Source organism: Argiope bruennichi, chromosome 5 (genome assembly GCF_947563725.1).
Source record: "Argiope bruennichi chromosome 5, qqArgBrue1.1, whole genome shotgun sequence".
Lineage (NCBI taxonomy): Eukaryota > Metazoa > Arthropoda > Arachnida > Araneae > Araneidae > Argiope > Argiope bruennichi.
The window spans coordinates 135,629,330-135,654,614 of NC_079155.1; the positions used below are offsets into that span (position 1 = coordinate 135,629,330).

Sequence of the window (25,285 nt, forward strand, 5' to 3'; positions counted from 1 at the left end):
TGAATGTGATAAATTTCATACAGAACGATCAACATAAAAGCAAATACAAGAAGTGCACAACAGGTGCGAGCTCGACGGCAGTAAGCAAACAATTTTAGACAGAACACGTGTCCGGTTAAAATCCTTTTCACTACGAAACAATCGTCTGCTCCTAAATAGCAAATATCTGTGTTTAGTTTTACGTTTATTCCTTTCAGTAATTATAATAAAGCTAAGGTCCTATGTTTTGATTTTGTTATTTGCATTTTCAAATAAATATGCATTAAAAATTTATAAGGCATATTTTTGCAACTTGAGCAATTTATTATTCAATGATAAAAGATTTTGAATAGATGATAATGGCAATTGCAAATATCACTGCATTCCCAGATTTTCAAAACTTTAAAGCTTAATATTAAAAGACCCCTTTAAATAAGCAATTTCAAAACAATCACATAGTTCTTATCTGGATATAAATGCCTTTTTGGCAATTTGAAAGTTTATGAAGGCAATTAAGATGCGATGTTATTTCCAAACACTTTTGTGAACAAACTAAAATTAAATCAACGCCAAGGAAGAGAGATACAAATTTAACTACGAGATTGATGAAACAGAACAATACTTAAAAGATGCAAATCAACGTTCCCATTTATTTTTTTGATTTAAAAAAAAATTAGATTCTATGTGTGTGTGTGGGGGGGGGGGTATCTATCAAACAATACGTTTCGTAGTCTTTCGATCGGAATAATGTTATTAAAAGAAGATCCCATCACCTTCATCTCTTTTTTTTTTTTTAAGAAAGAAAGTTTTGATTACTTATTCATTTGCAAGCCTGCTTGCTTTTATGAATGTATGAAGCTACACTGAGGAAGTGTTTTCTACTCACCAACAAATCCTCTCAAGTTTTAGTATTTTTCTACAATGGAGAACAAAGAGAATGAATTATTGATTACAATTTATGGAAGCAAAACACAAAATTTGTGTTCTTATAAAGCTTACCATGTAATGAAATGAAATGCAATTTTGCTTTTTAAATGGAATAAATATATAAAATTTTGTTTTTCAGATCAAATTTCTTTTAACATTGGAGATAATAATTTAGAAATCACTATATTAATATATTTTTATTCATAAGAACACAAAATTCTTTTCATAAATGCATAAAATTATAAATAATGGCGCTCATACCGATTTCGGGATTATTTTTATTTTAATCCATGGAAATTTCTATTCTAAGCTTTACAAGAGACTTAAATTTTTATGCTAATATATATATATATATATATATATATATATATATATATGTGTGTGTATGTATGTAATGATATCTAGTTGAAACATGATTTCCTAATTTTAATTTCATTCAGCCCATCTTATTTTTCTTCCGAAACATTCTCTTGCATCCTGATTTAATTCTTACTTTTTGTTTTGTTTATTGAATTATAACACATTCGAAGTAAAACTGCCGATTCCATAACAACGAAGGGATAAAAATATTAAAATTCTTTTCAAAACACTCCTTTCCATGTCTGCTCGTGTCCAAGAAATCCCTACCAAAATCTCATAGTAAAATAAATGAACAGAAAAATTTTGCTCTTATGTCGCGATGTAGATAGACGAATTTCTATCACATTTTCGATGTCCATAATACAACTCTCGTGGTAAAATAAATCAAAGTTAAAATTTCAAATATACGTATATATATTCTTATAATTAAATGAACGTAAATTGATATGTAGGAACCTGACCAAATGATAATTTTATCTTAACATTTTAGCTTTTGAAGTTGCAAAATAGTTACACACATATAAATATTCCAAAATTCGAAGTGAATACGGTACTGAAAATTAAATCGATCCCTCCCCCCCCCCCTACCGATCAAGACAGAACATAAAAATTAATGCAACATCAGAAATTACCTTTTTACATGATATATACCTAGCCTCTGTTTTTATCGACTCTGAATCAATTAACGAATAAATGATCGAGGAAAATTCAGCTGGAAGTAATGGAAGACATTTTCCATTTTATCACTTCAGGTTATTTAGCATTTAGATGGTAATAAAAGAGAAAATGCAGAACTCCAAAGAGCGAATTCTACGCTATGAACGGATGACTCAAACCTCGTATTGAATATTAACTTCGAACCTCCATTACATCTAACTTTAAATTAAATTATCTAAATGCAGTTTTAATGGTCATTCAAACTGTCCATAAAGAGAAATTATTCAATTCTCCAAGTTTTTAATTAATTGAATTACCAGCTTATCGCAGAAAAATCCACATAAATACGGAAGCCTGGTTAGCAAACTGGATGTCAACTGAAAGACGAATTGGCTCCAACAGAAATTCAAGAATGTGTTACAATTTAAATTAAAGTTCTAAATTATTCCTTTTTTTCCCCACCTTGCAGTTTTACTTGGAACGTATATTAATTTCGCACGATAAGGAAAAGTAATGCACACAATTTCGAATTTCTGCCGATTCTTAACATTCCAGCGGGAGCGCGTATAACAGAATTTATAATAAAGTATAATTTCATTTAACTTTTAACCTTAGGGCAGTAAGAAATCACAATTTCGACTATTCTTCCTGCCTTTAATTGAAGTTTAGAATTCGAGAATTTAAAAAAAAGTTTTATATTACATATACACACGACCCTTAAATCAAGTTCGTGCTCAAGTAGTGCAGTAATTTTTTAAAAATTTACTTACAATCAATTGCCATATTATTCTAAAAGATCTGCGATTACTGCCAAGTGATTTTATAGATGGTATATTTTGAACTATTTATAAAATGACCTTAAACAGATTAATTAAAAAGAAAAGCACAACCAAGCTTCGAATAAGTAAACGATGTACCAGCAAAGAGAAAAAGTGCAAACCTCCAAAAATGACTCGAATAAAAAAGTTTAGCTACGAGTTTTCCCAGAATTTTATGTTTTGAGCATTCGAAACGCATTTACTTGAATTGCAATAAATTGAATACTGAAATCCAATCTTGACCCTTTATCATATCTAAATGTTAATCGTTTTCTTATTCCCATAGCCGTTATTTTGCTAATGAGAATATTTGAAATTTATCAAACCCGAACTTTTTCTAAAAAAATTCTCCTTCTAATGATTTTTACTACAAGAGGCCACATTCCGTTACTATACCGTCGGTCATTTAGGATATATGGAATATATTTGAAAATTCAAATATTTTCAGATTATTTTATTACATTGTTTCCGTCCTTTTTAATAAATTATTAAACTTAACCTTACTACAACCTACAGTTGATGATCAAACCAGTTAAATCTTACAAGTTTATGTGCCAAACGCTCCGCTCCTTTCTTGTTGGTATAGATGACGCCTAACTGAGAGAAAAAGTTACCATTTCATTTCTTAAGTCAAGAATCGAAAGATAAGTTGCTATAATATTATAATATATAACTTTAAACATCTTAATGAATATTATTTTTATTATTGATCACTGTTTTTAGCGAAGCTTCTTTTATTTATGTCTCCCTTGCCACGAGCGAAGGAAGCGATTAGTTTTACCAATATTTTCGATGATATCGTAATTATTTTTTCAATTTAACAAACTAGTTAAAATTTAAATCGCTGAATTAAAGAAACTGCCTCTAATTCACGGGATATTATACAATTGAATAGTAACTAATTAAAAGTTGAAATTTCATTTTTTCCCACTTGTTTGATGCTTGTCACGCATCTTATTCCTACCCAGTTCCAGTTATTCTAATAATTTAAAAGGCGACTGCTTTTAGCATACAGTTCCGGATTTTCTGATATTTACTGAGCAGGCTACAAGGTTGATAACGACTCGAAAATTCGTCAACATACAAAAACATTATTTTTTCGACTGTCATTTAAAGTAACGTTGCCCGAAATGTAGAGATCTTTGTGCATTATTGCTTTTAAAACTTTACCGGGAATTTTCGCAAAATAACAAAATTAAAATCTGGAAACGATCCTATTCGAGATCAAGGAGTCATATTTCTCATTTTATGGGAGCAAACTTGACGACATACGCGTAAAGTTTCGGTCATCAAATATTAAAACAATACAGGGATGTGAATAAAGAATTCGTCGTACACCAGAGAACATGCTTTAAAAGGGATAAAGAACAATTAAACTCGCTTTACGATATTTAAATATAAATCTATTACTTAAATCCATTTTAAACGACCATTTAAACTAACAAAAAAAGGCCTGATTTTATCAGCGCGGGGAGCTCACATTATTTGTATGATTTTAATAAGACTAAGCATTTGGGCCTTTCATACTACTTCATTGCGACTTTGGAGAGCTCAATTTAAAAAATTTACAGAAAACAAATTACGTTTTTTTGAAAAAGAGAGATTTCAATGATTTGATTTGCAAGAGGAGAGTCTTATTTAAAACGACACGCCCAATTAAGCATTAATATCAAAGATGCATAACTCTAGTCGCTTTGGCGCAGATAAAATTTTGAATTTCCACGAGAGAGATTAAACGTCAACCGGTTTGTACTTTCAGAAGCATGTAAAAGTGCTAATTCAAAAATGCAACCTTTTAAATATATTTAATTTTTCTACGTTTTAATTTTAACTGCAATTTTGATTTCAAGCGTTTGGCAAGAAGGCGAATATAAAAAACAAATGCACCATTATTAAGAGTTTGGGGTTAGTTTTTTAGAGATGGTTTCTATAACATTTTTTCACTTAACATATGTAAATTACCAACATCAGCGCAAATGCCTGTCTAAGCTACCTTTACTGACGATAGTTTTTAGAATACAGTTATGATATCGATGATATGAAATAAGTTTGTTGATAGCGAATCAAAAACTGTACATATCATATTTCCATTTTCGTTCAAACTAGGAATTTTGTGAAATAAAAAAACTATCCGAAAGTACCTGGTATAAATATTAAATACAACAATGCTCAAATAGCGAAGTGAAAATATTAATCGCATTTCACTTCTGTTCTTCAGGGATAATAATTAGAATTTATACTGTTTAAATTCAATTATTATGTTTAAATAAAATCCCTCTACTCCAATCTCATTTAAATGACAATTTAAAATAAGAATATAAGGCTTGATTTTGATAATTATTTAAATTTTTCTAAACTTAAGATAAAACCTATATATATTATATATATACTCCCTATATAAGATGGCAAATTTGTCTTAAAAGTCAACAAACTAATTTCTTTAAATGGGAAGAAGATAATTCGCTTGAAACAGGAAGTAGAAACTACAACTACAAATTTAGAATAATACCAGATTTCCATAATTGAAGGAGCTTTAGCGCAAATAAAAGAACACAACACAGACCTACTGACCACACAGCAGTCGCATGCCAGCTCATAAAACGGCGTCTGGATGCGAGCGATGCGGGTTTATGGGTGCCTTTTGGCGGCTGTCTATATCCCCTTTTCTTTTGTAGGAGAAAGATGAAGTTATATTTTTTTTTCTTTCGTCACTTACTAAAAATAGATAATAGTTAAATTTAAATTACAAAATAATGTGGAAGCTCTTGCATGTTTTTACAAAAAGATATTCTTGCATATTGTGAAAGTTCAATGTCTATATCTGTGATAAGTCCTAATGATTTAAAGAATGAAGAAATCCAACACAAAAGATATTTCAACATAGTCTCATTCCGAAGAACAAGCAAAGGAAAAAGTCCAAGAAAGTGGAGAAGAAAGTGTGTTTAAGTCTTCTGAGAAAAAAAAATGTCCATTGTTCATGGATCAGTAACAAATTCAGCAGATTGTCCTTTCAAATGTCAACAGGTGTCCTTGATTAATACACTATCAATTCAGTCACTTGTAAAAGGTCCTTCATTGAGAGGAGTTTCAGACCTGCACTCCTGTCCGGTATGACCAGCAAAAGTTTCTTCAGCCCAGCTGAATGTTCTTCACTCTCGCTGAATGGTAACTCCAATTGTATGGATAAAGGAAGAAAAATATTAATAACAATGCATATAAAAGGTATCAAAAATATATTAAAACGACAAATAATGGACTAAAAGACCGCATTAGATTATTTTGACATGCGAATCATCTGTGTTAACCAAAGTTAATAATTTCAACGTCTGAAATTAACACTTAACAAGAAGTGAAAGTCACAACACGATAAGGATTGGCCAAATACCAGCTCGCGATCTATCTATGTGCTATGCGAGTATGGTTTAGATTTTTGTTAATTACTTTCTTAAATATTTACCTCATAAAACAGGAATACGTCTCATGAACGAGAATTCTACAATGATATTTCAGTAGCGGGTGCTGTCGACAAGAAGCAAGCCATAAACAAACTAAACTTTCATATCATTAATAAATATAGAGACAGAAACCGCACAACGGATTTATCTGCCTTTGTGGGAAAATAAGCGTGTTCACCGACTGATACTTATTTAAATGGAGAAAGTTTATAATCAGTTTGAACCAGACTTCAAAAATTTAGAGAGTCGTACTTACATTTGGACTACCAGAAAAATTCAATGTTAATTACTTACACAACTTCTGTTTTAATTATAATTGATATCCTATGGCAAAGTTATTTTCCTGTGAAGTTTAATTCCTTTCACAACTACGATAAATGCTTTCAAATCAATAAGCCTAAATATAATTCATCATATAGCAATGCAATGGATACACAATTTTTAATCGCATTATTACGGTAAACTGACAGCTAGCGAGTTCATAGAATAAAGTAGATTTGTGAAAATTCTATCAGATCAAGTTGTTTGCTCATAGTGAATAAAATTATTTTAAATATAAACAATCACCGAGTCCTTTCGGTTTCGAGCTACCACATACAGCACATAATTATTCTTCGGTGATAAGTACACAATAAAAAATATATTTAAAATTTTAAAAAATGAAATAAATATTTACGGAAGTTAAAATGATTTTCCCCAAAACGACAGAAGCCAATTATAGTACAAAAACCTTAGCGCAAGGCTTTCAAAAAATTAGCTAGAATTTTTATTTAATTCTTTCTCCAATTTTAATAATTTAAGAAACATTTAGCATATTTAATTATACTTTTATATATATTTAAATATGTTTATTTCCTCAACTGTAGAAATAAGATGCATTTCTTTCCTGTTCGCGTGCATTATAGTTGCTACAATTAATAAAAAAAAAAATATATACAAAAGATGAATTGAACTTCGAACACTATCGAGCTACCACTATTCGAACTAGAAGAAGGAACCTTTAAATAGAAATTAATAAATAATATTCTTTCATTCCAAACATGAACTGTATTTTTTATAGAGAATACAATGCGATCTTTTAAAATATACAGCTTAATTTTTAACACAATCTATTTTTAAAAATCTTGAAAAATTGATTACTTTTAAAATTTGATATTGTATTTTCATCAATATTTGTGAGATAAAACTATAAAGGAGAGAAAATAAAAGATTTCCAAGCAGATTTTATGAATTTATTCATCGGCATTTATTTTATTAAACTGCGATTGAGATTCGAAGAAATATCTCCAACATTCAGATATTATAGATAAAAAAAATGCCCATTAAAATAGAATTCAAAATTTTGTTACACATTTTACAAACTAAATTTATTCAAAACACTTCAAAATAAGAGTGATATTTTCTATTTTACTTAACGTTAGATTGAATATTAAAGATATAGATATGTATTAATGATATAGATATGAAATGTGTATCTTCAATAAAATAAAAACTTTTCTTCTAAATATTTATGCCATAATACTTAATTTAAGCACTAGCCATAGCTCAGAAGGTAATAAAACCTATGCAAGAAATGCATTCCCCAGTTCGTTCCAACTTTTAATCCAATTTTATTGAAGATTGTGGAAACATTTGACCTGTAATAACACTTGAATACAGCATCGCATTCCTTACCACACTGTAACAATAAAAGTGCGAATTTATTATAATTCTTAAATGAAATTTGACAAATTAACCCTTTGCATTTGGAAAAGTAACTACATGCATAAATATATATCTAATGTTTACCTTTGCGAAAAATAAACACAATTGTTTTGATAGAATATCCACGAAAAATTAATTCTACATCATTTTACTACTCTTGAATATTCAAGCAATCAAAAGTGAAAAATATCTATAGCAGGTAAAAGTTTCCGTACGGAAGACAAAAATAAAAATAAATTAGCATTATTTCTAAACTTTGTTTTTTATCTTTGTAAATTACTTATATATGGTAAATATTAAGAGGGAGTTTCATAATAAATTTATATTTTTACAAAACGCAGCAAGTTTTTCTGTGTGCAAGTTTTAAGATAACTGATGAAGTAACATGGAAAAAAAGTTTCCGCACGCAATATAATAATTCTTCCTGACGTATTCTATAACTGGCTAGCAGTAAATATTCGAAATTTGATGGTTTCTCAGAGTGAAGAATACGACATAGCAACAGTTGTTTAATTCCAATTTGTAGAAGATCGTCTTAAAATGGAAGTTCAGAAATCTATTCGAGAGTTAGTGATTCGGTTATTAAAAGATGGATTATTTATGAAAAAATTAGTGAAATCATTAACAAACCAAAATCTACATTGCAGTATATTATTAAAAAAATACCGTGAGCTGTAAACATTTAAAGATAGAGATCGATCTGGAAAGACCTGTGTAGTTAAATTGCTTGCATAATAGAAATATGTGCAAGGGGCAATATAATCCCACCGATTAATGCAACTGATTTAATTATTGATTACAATATCAAAGTCGCACCTCAAATGGTGAGAAATGTCATTAAAAAAGGATTGTAATGGGCATGCGGCCAGTAAGAAGCCTGTTATAAGTCCCTGCAACAGAAAAGTGTCTCGAATTTACAAAGAAGCATATAAGTAAGCCTCTTATTTTTGGGAACCTGTAATTTTAAAAATGAATCAAAATTCCATATCCGTAGGTCAGATGGTCGAGTTATGGTCCGGAGGAATCAAAGCAATATATGTTAATTAGGAATTTATGTGGAACTGTTAAGCATGGTGATGGCGGGAACATGGTATGGGGGTGTATGAGTGCTGCTGGTGTCAGACATTTGTTTTCTAGTGATAAATATGGATAGATACATATATCTTGACATTTTAAAACAAAATGTTTTCACCGTTGCAGAAAATTGTCCTTTGGAACTAACTTTACTTTACAGCAGGACAACGATCCTGAGCACACCTCTAAGATATGTCAACAGTAATGTCTCGCATAATATTAAACAACAGCTTCATAGCTCTCCCTAGTCTCAAGATTTAAGGCCTATAGAACATTTATGGGAAAAAATCAGTCATGAACTAAAAGAATATGACACAAAGAACAAGGTTGAACTCAAAGCCATTCAAGACATTTGGAACAGTATTTCTCCAGACACAACAACAACAACAAAAAACTTGTGGAGGTGAAGTCACAACGTTTGAGAGAATGATAAAGCTCAAAGGAAGGCCTACCGATTATTAAATGCAAGTTGGTCAGCACGAAAAAGACCTTAAATGTACTATGCAAATACCGTACGGAAACTTTTTTTGTTCCTTATTAGTGGCATTTTCTGATTCTTTCAATTTACGTATTTAATTTTCTCCGTAGTTTTTCCTTTATAAAATTCATAAATGATAAATAAAATTGTGTTAAACCAATTTTCAAATTTTCATTTTCATAACAAAATACTTAGTGTCAAAAATTAAACTTTCATTAATAGTCATAACTGCGTACGGAAACATTTTTAACCTCTGTATATATGAAACGTCAAAATGATGCAACGGTTTGATTTGTGCCAGAGAAGAGCCATCAGAGTGCAAAGGTTCAAAAAGCCTTAATCTATAAAAAATTAAATACAAATTATTTCACGTTTAATCTTTTGCCTCACAAGTATAACTATATTTGTTAATCACTCTGATACATAGGAAAATTTAAGTCTAGTTTACATACATTTCAAATAGAAAAAAGACGAACGTAGTTTGTCATCCCATGTTAAACATTCCAGTTTTAAACGACAGGTGGAATACACATAAAAACGAATTTTGCCCAAAAATATCTTTTTAAAAATATTTTCTCGTATTCATAATTACAAAAATACAGAACACTAGACACTTAAAAATATGCTTTCACGAAAAGTGATTTTGCAAATAGTGAAAAGTGATTTTACAAAAAATATTGCTTAGTCCTAGCATCAAACATATTCTCAAAAAGAAATAAAAAAGATACTGAATTCAAATAATTTTAGATTTCAGTTTCATATAGCCCTACAATAATTACAAGACTGAAAATAGTGTTTCACTGCTGGATTTTGAATCAGAAATAGTCATATTACTTTTAACCCTCTGACTGCGTAATTTTTTAAAATTACTATTTATTACTATTGCAAATAAGTTTAAATAATTTAAGTTTTAAATAAAGGGAATTGATACTTTATCTTTAAGATTACAGACCGTGTAACATAAACACTCTAAACTTCCAAAAGCACGGGACGCAATTGAAAATGGACTGACTGTCAATCCTCTGGAATCACGGGATAAGCAACTGGAGGGTTAAAATCAGATTTTGAAACATGGCATTTAATTATTGGTAGTTATAGGCAAGGTAAAAAGGTTTTGTAAAAAAAATAATAATAAAAGGAAACAACTTTTAAAGTTAGCAATTAAGATTACAAAAATAGATATTTTTTCTTTCGATAAAAGGCCGTTTTTGGGAGAACTATGGTGTAAAATTAAAACATTTACACAAAGATACAAAACTGCAGTAGCCAAAAACAAAGAAGAATGGGACTGTTCCTTTCTTATCCACGTGCTCTGTAATCTAATAATATATTAATCTCCCTTTATAAAATTACTGACCTTCGGTAACACCGCGATTCGCACGAGCATCTAGATTCTTATTTTCAGCAACTAGATTTTCTGCTTCATAGTACAGTAAAGAAAAACATCGGACATCTTTTTTTCTAACCGATTAAAATCCAGATTCTACCAAAGACAATTTTAGTCACAAGATCACATACCAAATTTCATTTAATTATAAACCTCTGCTATTGGGAGTCGTCCCATTTACCTGCATGTGAATGTACTGATTGATTGACGGTCAAAGCTTTGACAGATTTTGTTCAAATTTTGATACTAATTTATGCTTCAGATACAAATTCTGCATATTAAAATTTATCTATCGCTTTGTGTTTAGTTATTTTGTTCACCTGCATTAGGACAGTATAGATACATTAACGTCCAGTTTTAAAGCAATACCAGGACTATTTTGGAACGGACCTCGTCATTTTGAACCTCGGTCAGAAGACGACACCTGAGATGAAGACAGAAATTACGACGACACCTACCCTCTCCAAACTTCTCCACCACTCCCGTGGGAGAACGTTTGGTTCTGACGGATTTAACGTGCGCCAGACCCACTTACACGATGGTTCTTCGGTGGAATCGGCCTGAAACCTTCCGGTTCCGAAGCCGTGACATTACCACCTTTGCATTCAGACAGACAACCAGCCAGAATTTCTGCGTCGATGTAGAGCAAAGTTCGGTAGAATTTTTTAAAAATTCGTATTAAGATCACACATAAAATTTAAACCATTAAAAACGCTTTTGTGTTATCGTGTTCAGTGACCGGCAAGCAGAGAGACGCCAGGTAGACGTCATTCCAACGTTGGAGGGAGGGGTGAGGGGAAGGAAATCTCATGTTCGATTTTCTTTGCATATATCATATACGAGAACGTAAAAATGGAACAGCTGTATACTGGAGTATTTACTATCGCTTCTTTACAAAAACTAGGATTATTTTTAAATTAATAAGTTGTTTAATTAAGTGGATTAACATAAAAAGTATTTCGAAATTTTCTATTATGCTCAACAATTTATTTCGTACAATCGAGCAACATGAAATAAGAAAATAAGAATAAGAAAAAAATATGATATTATAATTCTTCACGTTTTGCTACTATTGCTCGCTTCTAATTGGGCAAACAAGCAAGCTTATTTTGTATTAATTTCATGATTGAAAATTAGTTAGAAATCTACAAATTTGGTTTAAAGATCTCACACCGCATTTAAGTACATTATAAATGGAATAAGAATTTTAATCGACTTGTATCTTTTCTATACTTACGTTTTGACAATTTTTGCTAAGATCCATATTTTGATTTACAAATATACTTTCAACTACGTAGCTTTCAACTTATAAAAGCAACTTTAAAACCTTTTGATTCTTATTATTTAATTCAAATTTCTTAATTTTAGAAGTCATTGCATTATTGAACGCAAAAGTAAATACTCTATTGAATTGTTAAAAATTCGAACATTAAAATTTATTACTTCATATTTCGACCAACCCGATTCCGAAAGAGGAATTTATAGAATTAAATATGTCAGTCTGATTCAAAAATGGAAACTAGCATATGGCTTTCACAGACATTACAGATCACTTAAATTTCGATCAAATCGGTCAAAATTAAATGCAATTGTGAAAGTGCAATTATCCTGTAAGTGCAATTATCCTGCAAGTATCCTGTAAGGATTTACAGGACAAAATTCTTAGCACCGAATTTAGGAAATATAAGACATTGTATTAGAGAGAGAGAAAGAAAATTTATTGAAGTAAAAGTAGTCATTTTACTTGAAAAATTTTTTAATTTTCAATATACAGTCAAAAGGTAAATGGTAATTTGTAATACTTTAATGACTTGTATGACATATGATTGCAATGGTAAATTCATTAAACGCTTTACTTTAAATTACTTACACACTTACTGAAGAATTTAGTTTTTCGATGGGCGAACCCCACGTGTCAGGTATGTTTACTACAGCCGCAATCTTTAGATGTTTTATTACCAGTTTTTTTTATAGTTTCTTATAATTACATATTTAGCTTTAGACGAAATTCCTATCAAAGAAAAATCAGTCCCAGAAATAAAAGAAAAGTCCTAGATGGCCATAGCATCACCCGTCAAAATATTTATCAAAATTTTCAAGTCACCGAAAATATCTATACAAATAATTTATCAGAATAAACCAGGAGAATGCGTAAGATGGAATTAAGATATCTGAACTACAGGAAATAAAAGACGAAATCGTACTGTCTGACGCCCCAAGAAGAAACACCTGTATAAATTATTAAAAGCTTTCGTTCAAACCATTATAAGAATGAAAAAAGAATGAAGAGATTACAATTCTTTAAAATACCTGGAATTTATGGGCTTAGCTATTACAGAACAGAAATGCTATTATTTAATTTTTATTTCTTTGAGAAATTAAAGAAACATGTATGATTATTTCAATATCTGCAATATCACAACTTCTGTAACAAAGGTACAAATCGAAACCTACAGAACTTCAATTATAACTGCAATGTGTTTTAAAAGTGCCAGTTTTTACCATAATAATTGGCATTGCAAATGCAATTCCCGCTGCATCAAATTCAATAGCAGGCATTCCACCATTCATTGACAAATTCAAGAAAAACAACAGAAAAGCATTTGTAAAAAGAAAAGCCAGTTAGTTTCGTGGTGGGTATAAACGCACTTATCATTCCCCTAGAAAATACACTTCCTCCTTGATAAACAAGAAAATTTGAGAGAATTTTGCTATTTTCCATATCAAAATATCACAAAACAAAAGACCAAGGTTGGAAATCAAACAGAAAGCTAAAAACTCGTAACCAGACGAAAAGAGTTTACTGGATATCAAATATAATAAAAAAATATTTGGAAGTATTTAAAGAAATGCAATCATAATGAAAAACAAATAAAGAAAAACTGATCGATACTCTGATTACGTAATTTTTTAAAATCAATATTTAGATGCGTTGTTCGCAAATAAGTTAAAAAATTTTTCAAACAAAGTGACTTGATACTATATATTACACGATAATAATATGACATAATAAAAATCGAATCGTAAAAAGACACACTAAACGGGATGCAACAACAACAATGGACTGATTGCTAACCCGCGGAAATATCGGGATAAGCAGCTGGAGGGTTAATTCACTAATGGAATAGTTCTTATAACTTTATACCTATCGTTAACTACTAGACCTGCTACGACTGGCCTCTCGGAAGCAATAGGAAATCCCCGAAAACTTACAATTTCAGAAAAATTATTTTCGTCTCCCTCTTCTATTCCTGAAGATGAAGCTCTCTTACCCCTCCTGCTTCATCAGAGCCTGTAATTCAGTTAACAATCCAGTTCATTTCTCCCACCACAAGTATAGCAAAAGCCCATGCCATCTGGAAGTGCAAAGCTTCCCACAATCAGCCCTCACAAGAGATACTTTTTCCGCAAGTAGATACTCTTTAAACGTCATCTAAGTGTAAAAAGATGAGCTGAAATTAACGTAAATTATCTACCCGCAGTTACCATTGCACTCTTACAAAACGTAGGTTCAGAACTGCTTCTTAATGAGTCTTCGTAATTGCTCTCCTGCAAATCAGTGTTTTCAGAAATATTGTTTTCAGAATATATTTTCATAATATATTTTGATATTTATGCACAATGTAATCTAGAAATCAAGCAATTTACTTCTGATTTTTCCTACACATTACAGGGCATTGAATTATTCCCCAATATATATTAATATAACTATGAAAATATGTGTTAAATCAGATCATTGTTACGTAAGCATATTGCTCCGCCTCTCACTTATAACGCCCTCAAGCGGTATATGTGAAAAACAATCAGATTTCTAAATTGATAGATGTAGCAGCAACGCCGAAAGGCAAAGCTCAAAGGAACTCCCGAAAGAGGAGAAACAAAATCTTTAAAATTCTAAAAAGGTCCGTCATTGTTGAACCTCTCCATTCTGGCCCTAGCGAGACGGATTAGCGAAAATATGGATAAAAATAAAGCTGAAACAGCCAAAGAGTTAAATAGCATCCGTGGAAGAATAAAAGCCTAATTAACAAGTATTAAGAGGTTTGTTAAAAGTAGTTCAACGGTTGAAGAAGAAAAATTTATATTCAGCTGCCATCAGCTGGCAGTAATAAATGAATTAGAAATTTTATTCAAGGATTATTTAGAAATCAACGAAGAAGAAACACTAATCCAGAAGTGCGATCAAGAATTGTTGGATATCAAAGAAGAAAGAAACGAAATAGTGGTAAATTTGAAATGCTTATTCTCTAATTATAAAGTTAAGGAAAATGTAATGCATAATAAAATTGATCAAAATTCAAATTTGAAAGCTTATATCGATCATATTGAATTAAAATCGGAACTTCCGGAAATTCCCTTACCACTATTTTACGGGAAAAAAAGAAATGGAAGAATTCAATAATTTCAAAAATCAATTCATGTGTCTAATAAACGATAATACCGAATTAACGAATGATCAAAAGTTATTTTATTTAAAGGCTGCCCTCCGTGGTGAAGCTAAATTTATAGAAACAAGTGACGATGCATTTGAGTCACTATTTGCTGGTCTCAAAGAACGCTTTGAAAATAAGCGAGCAATTGTAGCATATTTTGAATGTGAATATCAACAACTAGAAAAATTAAATTTTGAGTCTGCAAAAGGCTTACAAAATATCAGATACAATAAACAAAAGTCAGAGCTTTAAAAAGTTTGAATATAGAATGCAATAACTTAAATGCTCTATTGGTAAATATAACATTAGAAAGACTTGACAAGAAATGTCCATACAATCAAAACAAATACCTTCCTTGAAGGAGCTCTTGCAATTTTTAGAATCAAGCGCGATGGTACTCGATCAAATAGGGTAAACCCCTACAAATAACAATTTCCACAAAGAATTTCAAGGTGCAATATAAATAAGCTAAAAAACTTTCTCCGTAATTTGAATAAACTAAGTAATGTAAAACCATGTATTTTATGTAAAATTGAACATCTTTTGCAAAGATGACCTGAATTTTTAAAATTGAGTGCTTCTAAAAGAATCGAACTTTTAGAAAAATATAACATTTGTAAGAACTGTTTGAAATTGCATAAGCCACCCTGCAAATCCACATTCATCTGCCGAAGCTGTCGAAAATCGGGCCATAATTCTTTGATCCATTTCGATACCAAACCCAGAAGTACGCTCCTTCCAGGCAACTTAATGTAAGCAATGAAACATCTGGCTCGTCAAGGTCGCCACAAAAAACAAACAAATTTACCACAATCATCCCTCATAACAGGTGGTTTTAATTAGAAATATCACTGAGCATTTCATGCATTAACCCGCTGTAATGTCATGGCATGCAAGAGCGCCACCTATAACAAATATGATCTTGTACATTCAAATGCTGTAATCCGTTGGGAGCAGTTGCACAAAATAAAGCCTTAATAACTATAACATCATCCGTATTTTCTACTACTATACATCCGATAACACACTTAAAAACTATAGTGCCGTTAAAGATGTTATCAACCCCCCCCCCTCACCTCCCCCAATAAGAATTATAAACCTTTGCAAGACCTTCAACATTACGAGAACTCAAGACTTCTATTTTTAGAATCCCATAAGCGTTTTGCACTTAACAGCGCACAGAAAAAAAAATCGGTTATGCCATTTTTCCATCTGATCAAAAAAGAAATTAACAATTTTAAGTAGCAAGATGACATAATCAAGTTCATTTATCTCAGTTTTGCATTTGGATTGTCGCGGTTACATGTATGCGATTATACAGACTGACAGATGGCCATCTGCTTGAAGAATTTGCTTCAGAATCCGATATTAATCTGCACTACAAGGTGAGTAATCTCTATCAAATTATAACTCTTTTCGTTTAGTTACTACGTTCATTTCTAATTGGACAAAAAAGCAAGGTTTCCCTTTATGAATTTCATTATTCAAAATGATAGAAACCTACAAATTAGGTTTAAATATTTCATACCGAATTTTAAGTACATTATACAATTTTTGGTAAGATTCATATTTTTAATTAACAAATATTACTTTCAACTACGTAGTGTGCTGATAAAAGCAAGCCTGAAAGCTTTTGATATTCATTATTTGAATAAATTTTCTTAATTTTGAAGTCAATCCCTTATATTAAATGCAAAAGTAAATATACTATTGCATTGCTAGAAATTCAAACCTCAAAATTGATTGCTTTATATTTCAAAACAATCCAATTTCGAAATAGGCATTTATAGAATTAAATACGTCAATCTGTTTCAAAGATGAGAACCGACATTCACAGAAACTGGTGTTTCACAGGAATTGCACACCAACCAAAATTTCGATCCAATCGATCTAAATTAAATGCATTTTGAAGGTTTACTTATCTTCATTATAGGACAAAGGTCCATATTAAGGAAACATAAGAGACTGTATATGAAATAGATAAATGAAATTTACTAAAACAAGTCATTTGAATAGGAAATATATTTCCAATATAAAGTCAAAAGGTAAATGATAATTTGGAAAACTTTAATGTCTTGTGTGATTTCTTGTGATTGCACAGGTAATTTCATTTTCACGATTTATTGAATTTATTTTTCGATGGGCGTGCCCTAAGTGTCATGTTTACTATAGCCGCAATCTTCAGGGGATTTTTTTATTACTAGTTTTATTTTTTTTATTTATTTTTTTACAGTTTATATATTTAGCTTTAGATGAAATTCCTATCAAAGAAAACTCAGTCTCAGAAATAAACTTAATGTCTCAGACGACCATAACATCACGAACCAAAATATTTTTCGGAATCTTCAGGTCACCGAATATATTTATACAAATGATTCATCAGAATAAAACATGAAAACGCATAAGATAGTATTAAGATGACTGAAAAACAGGAAATAAAGAAAAGACGAATTCATACTGTCTGGTACCCCAGAAGAAACGTCGCTGACAATTACTAAATTCTTTCTTTCAAACCATTGTAAAGATGAAATGAGAATGAAGGGATTACAATTATTTAAAATACTAAGAACTTTTTCGACTTAGAAATTGACAAGAATGCTATTATACAATCCTTGGAAAATTAAAAGAAAATGTACGATTATCCCAATATCAAAACCTCAGTATCAAAAGCACTAATCGAAACCTACAGAATTCCAACTATAGTTAGAACGTGTTTTAACCGTGTCAGGTTTTACCATACCAATTAGTATTGCAAATGCAATTCGCGTTGTATAAAATTCAAGGCAGACATTCTATCACCGACAAATTAAGGAAAAACACCTGAACATTAGCAAAGAGAAAGGCCATCTGGTTTTGTGAGATAAACGCTCATAACAATCCACTAAATAGCATACAACCTTCCTGATAAGAAAATAGAAGAGAATTTTATTCATTTTCCATATCAAAAAGTAACAGACCACATTTAGAATTTAAACTGGGTAAGCTAAACAACTCATATTCAGACGAAAATAGCTTAGTTGATGTCAAAAGATATTTAAAAAAAACTAATTGGAGGTATTTAAAGAAATCCATACCCCACCCCCCAAATGGATTCTCAGGTCTCAAAAGCAATCACAATTTAACAAATAATGAGAATAAAAAAATCGGATTAATGCATTAATGAAAGAGTTCTCATAACTTCACACCTATCGTTAATTACTAGACCCGTTGTGATTAGCAGTTCAGAAACAATGAAAAATTCCTGGAAACTTCCAAAATTTCAGAAAAATTACTTTCAATTCAATCGTACATTCCTGAAGATTAAGCTCTCACAGTGACTGAGTATTCACCTTTCCACTTACCCCTCCAGTTTCATCAGAGCCTGCAGTTCAGTTGAAGATTCACAGGTATAGTAAAAGTCCATGCTAACCACGAATTACATAGTTTTTAACAGTCGGCTCCTTGACAGAAGATACCCTATCTCGAAGCTGGTGCTCCTTAAACTCTGAATGAAAAAAGAAGCCAAGATGACCTGAAAGTAATGCAATCTATCCCCCTACTCTTAAAAAACGCAGGTTCCGAGTTGTTTCTTAAACGAGTATTTGTAATTGCACTGCACAAATAGCGTTTTCAGAAATATGCTTATATTATATGTAAATATTAAAATATCTTTTCATCAGGCATCGTTTAATTTATTGGAATTTTTCATTCATAAACATATTAAATTGAAAATATTTGCTAAAAAGACCACAAGCGCCACAATATCTTGCGACAGCACCGGCTAAATTACCTAGGACTGGAAGTTATCCGCTTAAGTATTGTTGCCTTTTATTCCAAAAAATTATCTTTGGTTTCACGAAAAACGGCAAAAGATATAGAAACTATTAAGAATAAAAGGCATCGTGCCAGATTGGCATTAATTCACAACATATATCATTGGATTAGTCTGAATCTGTGGGAAAAATGTGAGCAGAATTCACAGATTAGAAAATGAGTAGTCTGGTTTTGATTCAACATTTGCATATAGACACGAGTCGAGTTCAGAAAAGAAAATTTGTCTGATTGTAGGATTAGATTCTTAAAATCTATAGAAATTTGTTGCTTATTTTAATATGCAAGCATTAATGAGTACTATGAATGGCGATAATACCGCCAATTGCAGTTTTGAGTAGTTTAGAATAAATATTAAATCATTCAATAGCAAATAAAATCACTAGTTAGACTTCAAAACTATATGCTTCAATGATTCAAGAAAATGAAACTGTTTTTAATATTCAAAAATTCAATTATATTTCTTGCCTTTTAACTAATGAAACAATTATATTAAAACATATTCTGAATTTCTGATAAAAAAACAAAAACAATTCCTTTAAGATAAGAAAGCTATCACAGTCCTTAGTTAAAACTACCATTGGTAAACCGGATATTATTCAATTTATTGCATCCAATTTCCGTATCATTGACGATGAGAGGTGAAATAATGCAGGTTTTAAATCCCTTAACAAAAAGCCACCAACAGATAACCTCAGTTAATTTATATTTTATTATAAAATTTCAACTCTGAAATCCATCGCTCAAAGCCTTTGCCAATTGCCGATAAAAAGTTTACTTCATTTGAAGAAAACAAAAATCTGGAAATCCTCAATAAAAAAGGCTTTTATCTTTAAGCTTGTGGCAGTAACCGTATTGCAAATACAAAATTTCTAAATCTGCTAAATTCATTCTTACACATTTGTCCAGTGGAGAGCAGCTGTAAAATCCATAAAGTTCCATCTCATGCGCGATAATCGTGAAATATATTTGATTTTTGAGAAATTCATCATCTTCACCATAGAAACAGAATCTTGTACCAAGCCTATATTTTTCATTGCTTTGAGTGACAACTCCAATAACTTTGTCTCACCTCTGCTAACGTCCTTATCGGATAGGTTCTTATCAGTCCTCTCAATGATTATATTCATTTCAATGTTTCGAGTTCTTGCTGGCAAGACTTACTGAAAAAGGTTTCATGATTTCAGGGAATCCAGGAATGCCTTGCCTATATATCATTCGTGCAATCGCGGAAAAAGTGTACAATGTAGACGTAAAAAATTCAACTGAATAACGCTGCGGTTATCAAAGATATTGCTTAGAATTAAAAAACGAGCAGGCAAAGTTATTGAGTCTAATCCTAAAGATTATGGATTAATTTACGTAATAACAATTTGGATGGCTAAGACTGATTGTGAAACTAATCCATCTCCCCTTCAATAATCCAATTCTTGAGAAGATAAATTTTATACAGAGATGTTCCGCATTTCTAAGTTTATTCATTTAGAAAGTGATGTCACTAGCTTACTCACAATTCTTTTTGGTTTATTTAGATTTCCTCCCATATGACTATCGCAAGTTATCTCTCATCTCACTTCTGCCAGACAAGTTATATTTTGCTCATAAACGAGTCTTTGTATCCGTACTCCCACGAGAAGTAATTTTCAGACATTTATACATATTATATGCAAATACTAAAATATAATCTTTAAATAGTTCATCGTTTTATTTTTTGGATTTTCCCACAACTAACGGCTTTTAAAAGATTCCAGACATGGTGAAGTTGTGATCCGATTTAACAAATATTTTCAGTTACTATAACAACGCGAAAAAATAAACAATATGTGCTTATAAGAATGATGTAAAAATTCTGCTTATTATTACGTAAATAATAAGCAGAATTTACTGATTTACCATATATTAAAGTATAAAATTCAAAGCTTCAATATCCATATCAAGTTTAGTTGCAAAAATTGGAACTGAAAATATTATGGCAATATTTTATTTAATAGGGCAGTTTACGGAAATTTAAAAGATTATATTTTTGAAACTTATTTACCTGTACATATTTTGACTAAAACTATGTTTTAAAAAAATTGTTTACTTCAGGACAAGTATTTTTACAATTGAAGCGTGCACCCATTTCTAAATTAACCATTGAGGACATCCAGTAAATTCTTCTAGAAAAGATTTCTAATCCATAACTGAAAACTTTGAAAATAATACGAAAGAGGAAAGAGTAAATATACGAAGAATTATTTTTTCCCTGACGAATCATGCTTTTCTGTTTTATATAAAGAAGCACAAATTGTGCAAGGTTTTCGAATTGATAAAATTCAATTTGAACTAATTTTATAGATTATATTTATTTTATGTAAAATAAAAATCAACTACCAGTATGCTGGGGTCACTTATGCCTTTAAAAAATTAATGAAAACTGATTTCTCCCGTATCTTCTGCTCATATTTTTAAAAACTTAATCTTAAGAGAAATCTGAAGTTTCCATTATAGATATTCTTTCACTTTAATATTAAATCCAGAAAAATAATCTAGCACAATTTTATATATAGTATATATATATAATCTAGTATAATTATATATAATTACGCTTTTCTGTATTATATAATTTCAACAAACTTTGATCAAAATGGCAATATAACCACATATGGAGGTAGAGATGACAAAACGGGAGATTTTAGCTTCTTAGATTAGCACTGATACAAAAAAAAAGTACCAAAGTTACCAAAAAGTCTCAATTTTTTTTTAAAACTTAACAAATACGGCCTTAAAAATGAATATTTCAAAAAATTATCTAAATACTGTTTTTTTTTATTAGACAGACTTCTAATACAAAAGGATATAAACATTCAATAAATCAGAAATATTTCTGTTGAGGCAACAAGAATCGAAACCGAACAGCCATTGAGAAAAAGCAAAAACACCGAGACAACGAAGACGAACTTTTGATGGAAATGGAGAGATGGGTACTTTTGATGGAAATGGAGAGATGGGTACTTTTGATGGAAATGGAGAGATCAATTGGTCTCGCTCCACGCTAGGTCTGATCTGATTACAGCTTTAATACCTCAATTCTAAGGGATAAAGAATTGCTTTTTTTTTATTTTGATAAATAAATTAATTGTGGCAATCCATTCTATTTTACCTCCACCTTCTTTTGTCTTATTTGTTGATTCATTTTCTGTCTTATATTTTCACTGCTTTCTTCCCATTTTCTTAGCTTATCTTAAGTCTCAAGCATGTAAAAAAAAAGCACAGAACTCGAACCCCTAGACTTGAAAGTAAGCAAATGAAATAAAAGAAAACACAACCGGTAAAAATTATTTAAGGGGATGCTGCAGCTCTGCTGCTCTAAGAGACGTCCTTGATCCCGGATCAACAAGTTAATGCATCGTATTCATTAATACATACCGACATAATTTACAAACTGCATGCTTTTGCTTATATAGACGGTTTGGACAGTTTACCAAATCAATATCAATGATATATTAGGATTCCGCATAATAAAAATCTTATTGAACTAGTTAAATACGTTTGATGTGTATAACCGTCAATAGAAATCATTTTGGCACGGTCGAAATGTAATTTTTTTCTAATAAAATCATATTTTTGCATTACGTTCGACATGTATATGCGTCATTGCTTGGCTTGGTTTGACTTGAGGGACTTTAAATTCCGCAGTTAACTAGTTAAGCTAGTATTTTAACTTTAAGAAAACTCTTGCATTCACTAAAAGATCTAAAGGAAACCTATTCAGAAATTCATTTACACTTGAGACGAAACAATCATTTAAAAAAAAGTCGAACAAAAATCTGCAGCTTTCTTTTGAATTACGATACAAGCACCACAACCGTTAACTACACTTTGGTTACCAACTATTAGATGGAATTTCACCCAAATTAAAATTGTATATTCACTTCGCTAGCACATTCACACTCGAGATGAAACAAAAATCATTTTTAAAAAGGCTGCAGCCTTATTTTTGCAAGTTATTGGCAGAACGAACCGAAATGCACATGGGACAGATAAAAATCCACAAATCTTCAGTTACGTTTAACCAAAGGAACTGCAAACAGTTGAAACATTAAAAAGACTTTTTAAAAATTCTGTTCTGTTAAATTGTCAACCTCTAAAATTCTATAATAGATTTAAAATTTCACATATTTTCTGACTTTACAATAAATTTGTTCACAAACTACTGGAGTGTAGATTGCATCTACTGAGTTTCCAACAATTCTAAATGTTAAAACCTTAATCTCCTCAGTAATGTATTCTATTTTCAAATTCTTTTTTATTTATTTCAGATTACAATTTTTGCTCATAAATAAATTATATGTACAAATTGTCCAATATGTCAATTCCTTCGTGATTTGGCTGTATTCTGCCAACAGTTTTTCAGACCAACAGAAACCAAACATTTTTCTATACATGTTTCTTTTTCAAGGTTTTTAACCTGAAAATTCCTTGATTAAACGGAAAAAAACCAACTATAGCCTCTCAATGGAATAGTATCATCAGAATCTTAATTATCAATCCCAAATATTTCAGATACGACTTTTGAAAAAATTTTTTATCAAAGAATTTAGATTCCTGGATAATTCAAATTCATTAAATCTATTAAAATGCGAGCCATATTATACGAAAAACGGTGTTAAATTCTATTAAAATAGATTTTCTATTATATTTTCTTGCATTGGTTTATTACACTTTGCAATAAATTTATATTATTTAGAGTTTGAATAGGATACTTCCATCGAATTTCGAGAACTTATAACAAAAATCGTTCAAAAAATTAAATGGAGTAACAAGTATTATCTCCAGCTTCAAAGTCTTTTGAAAATTCTTTGGAAGCTGTGGTAATACAGCTGGATTCACTCTTCAACCCCCACTTATCCCCTTATTAATCGAAAGTACAAAGAAGAGACAAGAAATTGACACTGATACTGCATCAGTATCCATTCTTTTACATTTGCGGAACAGTCCGGGTAATACCAAGTCTCAAACTGGTTTTCTCTTCTTTCTTATAAAAACACATTTCGACTACATTTGTAAGGACTTTTACAGAATCCAACGAAAAATCAAGTACTTTTCTGGAACCCAAAATAGACCACAATGAAATAAAAGGAATTTAAGTATCTTGAGAAATACAGATTTAAATTAAGGTTTGAAATGCGCTAAAAATTCTTGAACACTTATAAATTAAGCACATACGAATGTAAAATGGGCATTATAACTAACAGTAAAATTTATTACGTTACTATGAACTGTATCTGCGGATACACCGGCGTCTATTAAAGCAAAACACATTGTAGGTCGTATATTTACTCTGTCTATGTATTTACATTTAATACGTCGTTTCAAAGATTGTATTTACATTTAATACGTCGTTTCAAAAATACACGATAAAAAATCCAACTAAAACAGCTGTATAACAAAAGCAAATGAAAAAAAAATTACCGACGAATTACCGACAACACTAGAAAACCGCGCTATTGATAAACGTAATAAAACTTAATACCTCAAATGAAAATAAAGGCAATATAAAATGTGCAACATTTAAAAAAAATCTGATTAGAGAAATGGTCTTTTAGAAAGGAAATTTATGTCACTATAAAGCTTAAATTTTAAGATTTTAGAAAATTTTCTACAAAGACTTCTTCAACATTTATGGTGGGAAAATTAAAATTTTTTCACCCTTATATCACCTCCCCCCCTTTAGAGGGTCGTAGAAACCTTTTGACAGAATAAAAAGTCCTCTCAGCTGCTAAGGAATACGTATACTAAATTTCGTTTTAATCCTTATAGTGGTGTTGCGATTCAAACATACATCTTGTTACAGCCAGGCTGTTACCATAGAGCTAAGCCGTATAAGCATTATTTGTCGTGACTGATTGTTATGCCACTCACTATCCAGCTTCACAAGCAGCCAATTCTCGAAACCTGAACACAGTCTTAAGTCCGGTCCGACCCATTCTTTCCCCTTCTCCTCTCTAGGGGCACACCATGTCGGAAAAATCATGTACCAACAGTCACTCTCCGGTTCACTCACATATTCACAATAGTACAAATATTAGAATTGTTTATCTAATTGCAAATCATTACATTAAACAATTAAAAGTTTCAGCACACTTTGACGCTTCACTTTTCCTGCCGATGCGTTCATTACTAATATAAAAGAATGCATGCCATTCTTGTAAAAATGAAAA

General features: G+C 30.8%; 1 long non-coding RNA gene across 1 annotated transcript in view; it reads right to left on the minus strand.

Moving 5' to 3' along the window:
* Positions 1 to 5,138: 5,138 nt before the first annotated feature.
* LOC129969148 (uncharacterized) overlaps positions 5,139 to 25,285 on the minus strand; it is a 150,655-nt gene continuing 130,508 nt past the window's right edge. The window contains exon 3 of the long non-coding RNA XR_008784468.1: positions 5,139 to 5,910. This is a non-coding gene — a long non-coding RNA (uncharacterized LOC129969148). The remainder of the gene's footprint in view (positions 5,911 to 25,285) is intronic.